Below are 7,516 nucleotides of genomic sequence, written 5' to 3' on the forward strand. Positions count from 1 at the left end.
GTGTTCAAACCCAATTCTTGGAATTTAGCTCTCTTACTAATCCTTCAAACTTCGGCCATTGTCGCTTCGATCATTGCAGGGCTTATATTTCTCTCCACCCATGCCTTCCCTACTAAGCTTCGATCTCCTCTGTATTTTAGCTCCTCTGATATCTCATCTCCAACCTCTATATTCAAAGCTTCCTCCTTCATGAGCCTCAACTTCTCCTACATTTCTTCTATCTCGTTAATCTTTCACCCTCCGTATGCCTCTGCAAATTTTTCCATCTCCACCTCTATTCAGTTAACTGCTAGAGCCACTGCACCACTATCGCAACCCCACAATTCCTCAACCACCTTTAGATTCCGTTAGAATATTTGTGGACCCCACCCTTCACCTCATCCTTCCCAAAGAGAGAAGACTTACAAGAAGAACCTCTAAGTTATATGCATTTGCATAAATTTTTTTAAGGCTCAAGTTTCATAATTAAGATAAGGCATTTTATATTTTAAAAAAATTATAAATATCTTTCAGCATAAAATATTAAGATTTGAATATAAAATCACTCTTGATTGGTAGTTCACTTGTTAGTTATTCAATTGAATCTTTTTTTATTCATTATTAACAACATTTTTAAAGCTTCTCAATCTAATTTTTTTTTTCCAAACATTTCTTAACCATTTCATTCTCTGAAAATTGGGGAGACAAAAACCTATATTATTGAAGATATATGTTAACAATGTAAATTCAAAGGTAGCGAGAACCATAGCCTAGTCTTCAACCATAGACAAAGACCTTTGTCAGAACGACGAATGAAGAGGGTCGGCGAGAAACCATATAGGTTAATTTTCCAAACCAAGAGTGAGGGGCTTGCTTAAGACCACAGAGAGCATGGCGAAGGCAATAGACCATGGCTGGTGGATGAGAGAGACCAGGCGGAGGTTGCATATAGACCTCTTCACACAAATCACCATTTAAGAAGGCATCTTTGACATTCATCTAAAAGACTTCCACTTACGAGAGGCCGCAACAACCAAGAAAGTGCGAACAGAGGAGAAATGGGCAACTAAGGAAAAAGTCTCCTTATAGTCAATGTCATATTCCTGTGTGAAACCTTTGGCAACAAGATGAGCTTCATACCTCTCAATAGAACCATCTGAGAGAGTCTTGATCTTAGAGATCCAGTCACAACCAATCATAGACTTTCCAGGAGGCAAATCTACCAGACCCCATGTATGGTTCTTAAATAATGCGTCAAGTTTCTTAGTTATTGCATCTTGCCATAAGGATTAGTGGATGCCTTACAATATGAGTGAGGCTCATGCAAAGTAGCAAGGGCAATATAATAATGAAATCATGTAGATGAATAGAAAGAGACCTTACTCGAGAAGAATAGTGAAGGGAAAGGTCGGTTGTGTGATCCGCAAGCGAGGAAGGTTTAGGGACTACAGCCAGAGAGGGAGTCAGCTCAAGAGACAGAGATCCTAGCCTTGGAGTGTCCAAAGAGTGAGTAGGTGGAATGCATGGAACATCGAATACGGACACGGGCGGAGAATGATTGGATTGCTCATATGGAAAAAGCTCTAATGCAGAGGATTGAGAAATAGAGGGACTAAAAGAATATACCTCAATAAATAGGTGTAGACGCAAAAGTTTGGCTAGAACTATGTGACTAAGTTGATAAGTTTTGAAAGGATTAGGTGACTAAAATGATAGAGTTTATCCTTAAGTTGAAAATTTTGGATGAATGTAAATTATTTAATGACTTTATCTATAACAATATTAAGTTTATCTAAGAGGTATTAGAGGTTGTTTAGATAAGTCATAAGTGGAAAAATCAAGTCCCAATGAATCTGCACTTATCTAGAGAGGAGGTTGATCTGAAATCTGTTACTGCAGTGAAGAGTTATCACAAAATGTCAGCATTCCGTTAAGAGACGACTTTGTGACCGTCAGCAAAGTCCTACTGCAGATCAAATTCCTACCAGACTCATTTCATCAGCAGAGTTCTATTGCAAATCAAACTCCTAACAGATTTTTTCCATCAGCAAAATCCTACTGCAATTGGAATTGATTTTCAGAATGTTTATTTAAAGGATCATATTGATTAGGATCTGTAGAGATTCAAATCTATATATTTTCTAAAGCACTTTTCAGAGAATATTTTGGTGAGAAAGTTCATTGGAGAATTTTCATATTATTTCTCTCAAAGAGTGTGATCGTCCTCCATGTTGGAGATTTGATTGGTTGAGTTTCAATCATTGGAGTTCTAGGAGAAAAGCCAATGTTTGAAGATCGTCAGAGGTTTTGGCTGCTACTACAGTAGAAGACAAATGGGTCATTTGTCTTGTCAAGTAAGAGTGTCAATTGATAAAAGTTTTGTAATTGAGCTTTACTTGTAAATTGATATTCAAATAATAAAATTGACTTTTCTAGGTTTGGCTGTCTTGTAGGGTTTTACTTTTAAAGAGTTCTTTAAAGGGTTTCCCTTCGATACCAATCTTGGTGTTATGCAATTTATTTACTTTACGTTATTGCTTAATTATTAAATAATTGCATGATTAACGACTAACCAATTTGTTAAGTGAATTGGTAGATATTTTCACTGCGTTGCAGGGGTACTTGAATAATTTCAATTGACATCAGAGCGTGGTTCACTCATTCGAGTGTGATCCGTTCCCCTGTTGACCATGTCATTATATGTCCCCCCACACTTTGATGGAAAAAACTATGCATATTGGAAAGTTCGTATGAGGGATTTCCTTAAGTCTTTGGATGAACATGTGTGGTGTACAGTTGAGCGAAGGTGGACTAAACCTGAGACAACTATTGATGCTTGGAAAAAAGATGAGATCACTAACTCTAATTGGAATAGCAAAGGATTTAATGCTATTTTCCTTGCTGTATCTCCCAATAAATTTAAAAGAATCTCAATGTGTGAGATTGCTAAAGAAGTATGAAATATTTTGGAGGTTACATATAAAGGCACAAGAATTGTAAAAAATTCAAAATTACAGTTGCTAACCTCTAAAGTTGAGGAGATTAAAACGCTAGAAGATGAGAGCTTTAATGATTTTTATGCTAGACATAATGATATTGTTAATTCCAGATTTAATCTCGGCGAAAAGATGGAGGATTCAAGGGTCGTGAGAAAGATTTTAAGGTCATTGCCTGAAAGATTTCGCCCAAAGGTTACAACCATAGAAGAAAGCAAGGATTTGGATACAATCAATGTTGAAGAACTAGTAGGTTCTCTACAAACCTATGAATCTTCTCTTCCTCAAACAAAAAAAGGTAAGTCCATTGCTTTAAAAATTATGAAAAGATCGAGATAATTTTTCTGATAAAGAAAATCTGAACAATGAGGATATAGATCTCATTTCAAGAAAATTCAGAAAATTCTGGTTTAACAAGAGAACAAATGGAAAAAAAAAAAAAAAAAGGGTAAGGAATTTCCTGCTAAAAAGAATGATTCTGAAAAATGGAATAAAGGTAAATCTGAGCAAAAAGATAAAGTCAAGTGCTGTGAATGCTCAGGTTATGGGCACAAAAGAATAGAGTATCCGAACTTTAAAAGAAACAAAGGAAAAGCTCTTAACATTACACTTAGTGACTGCTCTAATTCTGAAAATTCCAGTTCATCATCTGAGGATGAAACTTCATTTAAAGCTTTTTCTGTTGTTGTTAATGAATTTTCTGATTTTGATCTAACCAAATCTGAAAGTGACAGTGATGATAATGATTCGGAGGTTCTAGTTGTGATTGATCATGAACTAAGTTTATAAGAAGTCTATAATATTCTATGTGAAGGGGTGGTGAAGCTAAAAAAAATAAATAACAAGCTATATAACAAGCTCATAGCCGTGGAGAATGAAAAAAATAATATTTCCGAGCATTAAAAATTTCTGAACTTGAAGTATCAAGATTGAACACTCAAAAAGGAGTACTTGAGAAGGAATTGTAAAAAGTTCAAGAATACAAGAAAAAACTGCAACTCAGAAATTAGATGGGATGTTGAGCTCTCAAAAATTCAGTTGTGATCGCATGGGTTTGGGGTACATGACTTCCCAAAGTAAAGAACTCCAAGTCTCATCATCTGCTGCCACTTTACTAAAAGGTATTATTTTTGTTAAAGGAAGACAAGATGAGGAAACTCCAAAGAAGACCGTGTCTAAAACTCATGTTTCAAGAGCCTCACATGATAGATCAATGACAAAGAAGCCCAACCAAGGTAAGTCCAAAGATAAGTTTACTCCTATTTTTCATTTTTGTGGTATCATTGGTCATATAAGACCATATTGCTTTAACTTGAATAAAGTGAAGAAAACTACAGGTGAAAGAAAGTTAAAAAGGAAGGGAATTTCATGTCACATTAATTAATAGGACCACTTCCATGTTCTTGCATTCGTTGCATTTCATTTTATTAGTCTAGGACATGCATTTTATTTTTATTTTTTGAATTTAATTGTTTATGTTTTCAGTCTTTTAAATAAGAAAACTAATATAAAAATTTTCTGGTATGTTTCTAATTTTTTTGGAAGTGCATGCTTGATATGTCAAAGTTTTGAGCACATGTTCTCACAAAATAAATTTTTGAACTTATGCATCTCTCTACTTTGTATAGTTCACTTTGTGCATACTAACCCTATGGGTCATCTTGACAAAATTCATTTATAAAGCACTGTCAGGAATTTATATGCATGCAACTAATAATTAAAAAGTTATATTGATTAATTGAGATGCTCACCATAGAGGGAGTTCATGCCTTAAATTGACTAATATTAGTTGAACCTAGTATAATTATGAAAGAGATATTCCATTGCCAAACACAAATAATTGGTTCATATAGAAAAATTCGGTGTTGTCTCATTATGGAAAAGGACCAATAATATATACAGATCTACCCCTTAAAGTCCTTATAGAAAGAATCATGGCTCAAATCATTGTGGAAAGAGGTGAGCAACAAAAATGGACATGAAAGGGGTTGTGCAAAATAGTATTTTGAGAAGATACTCATGTATTTACGCTTAAACTTTGACTTTTGAGGTGAGTGACAATCTTTTGGGAGCATCTATAAGAAGAAAATACTCATGAATAATATTATCAAAAATATATTGAAGAGAAAAAAAAATAAAAAGTTACTGCTCTATATAAGTTTCCTCACTCGCACACTCACATGAATTTTGACATTGATGATCTTATGAGGTGTGAACATCCACAGTGATTATTGTAAAAAGGAGAGTGTACCCTATTGAATTTGTTTTGTGAATGACACTATGTTTGAACTAAGATGCATATGGACATGTTACTTGCCTCATTGTTATTATATGTTTAAAAAAAATTAAATTATTATTTTTTTTCATGTGGTTTTATATAAAATAAATATGAGAATATTAAATATATTTAATAGTGATGTATGAGTCAATGTTGGGCATTTGTGATTTTGAAGTTGAAGTCAAGGACTCGATTTCTGTTTTATTGGCATAAGTCCCAGTGGTGGGTCTTTGTTTTGTTTCTAAGTCCCAGTGGGACTCTAAGGCACAAAGCACGTGCACGGTCCTAGTCACTTAAGTGATTTAAGTGTTTTATCCCCACACAAGGCAAGCCCAGACTTCTCACCCGATATTTCCCTTTCACACTCACGACACTTTCATCTCAAGCTCTGGCCTATTTTCTACCTTATCACATTCGATTTACCTGTGAAAATGAATTGGTTCCGAGCTCCTCGATTCAAGGTTTCTCCATCACGGTAAGGTTCCTATTTTATTCAATTTCTTCTCACTCTCCAGTTCTAGATTTCGATGCATTTATGAAGATTGGGTGATTGATTTTAGTTATGTGAAGTTGGGTCTTGGATTTTGGTTGGGTTGAGTAGACATGTACACATATGATTACATATATCTATATTATGCATGTATTGAGGATTATTTCTGGTGGGTTATGGGGTTATTCATGTCGGTTTTAAGCTAATGTCCACCAAGTGTTTGTGTTTATGTCTCAACCAAGCTACTTTATTCATTTTGTCATGATTTTACTTGCATTCATGCTCATACATCAGGTAATCCATGAAAAGTTGAGATACATGGTACTTGTTCATCATGTCTTTCTTAGTGTCTTCATCTTGGCTCAGATAAGTGATATTTATTATCTTATGAGTCTTGTCAGATTAGTGACAAAAATGGAGAGATTTAAATATGTTGTTGAAGGGGAGTTGAACGAGTTGAGGGGGAGTTGAATGAATAAGTGAAGAAAGTGTATTGCTAAAAAAAGGTGAGAGATTCAGGGGGACCAGCAGAATATTGAGGGGAAGAACTATATACTTGAGGGAGAGCAGCAAAATATTGAGGGGTAGAACTAAGTACTGAACATGGTTATTGATGATGGCTATAACACTTTTAGTAGGTTTAGATTACATCTAAACTTTGATTTTGTTGAGACTAAGAGTCTTCTATGTCATTTCTTCTCATTACTGTATTAAGATTTTGTTCATGAAATCTTGGTCTGCTGGTTGTGTTTTGTCACCGGTACACACTACATTCATAAGTTGATTTTGTCACCAATCCACCATAAGGGGAGATTTTAGATGCAAGACATTCCTCAAGTTGACTTTGTCACCAATTCGCCAAAGGGGGAGATTGTAAATGTAAAAGTTTGGTTAGGACAATGTGTGACTAAGTTGATAAGTTTTGATAGGATTAGGTGACTAAAATGATAGAGTTTATCCTACCATTAAGTTGGTAATTTTAGATGAATGTAAATTATTTAATGACTATATCTATAACAATTTTAAGTTTATCTAAGAGATATTAGAGGTTGTTTAGATAAGTCATAAGTAGGAAAATCGAGTCCTAAGGAATCTGCAGTTATCCAGAGAAGAGGTTGATCTGAAATCTGTTACTGCAGTGAAGCATTATCACAAAATGTCAACATTTTGTCAGGAGATGACTTCGCGACAATTAGCAGATTCCAACTGCAGATCAAATTCTTACCAAACTCATTCTGTCAATAGAATCCTACTACAAATCAAACTCCTATTAGATTTGTTCAATGTGATCGTGCTCCATATTTGAGAATTGATTTGTCAAGTTTTAGTTACTGGAGTTTCAGGAGAAAAGTCAATGTTTGAAGATCATCAGAGGTTCTGGTTACTACTACGGTAGAAGACAAATGGGTCATTTGTCTGGTCAAATAAGAGTGTCAATTGACAAAGGTTTTGTAATTGAGCTTTACTTGTAAATTGATTTTCATTAACTTTAAAGAGTTCTTTAAAAGGTTTCCCTTCGATACCAATTTTAGTGTTATGCAATTTATTTATTTTACGTTATTGCTTAATTATTAAATAATTGCATGATTAACAACGACTAACCAATTTGTTAACTGAATTGGTACATATTTCCGCTGCGTTACAGAGGTACTTGTGTAATTTCAATAGGCGATGTTCCCAAAACACAACGTGATGGAAAATGCAGAGCCGATGAACAATAGGATTATAACACCGATAGCCCTTCTGAGTCTCATTGTAGCCAAGAAAGCAACA

The sequence above is a fragment of the Juglans regia genome, chromosome 1 (genome assembly GCF_001411555.2).
Source record: "Juglans regia cultivar Chandler chromosome 1, Walnut 2.0, whole genome shotgun sequence".
Taxonomy (NCBI): domain Eukaryota; kingdom Viridiplantae; phylum Streptophyta; class Magnoliopsida; order Fagales; family Juglandaceae; genus Juglans; species Juglans regia.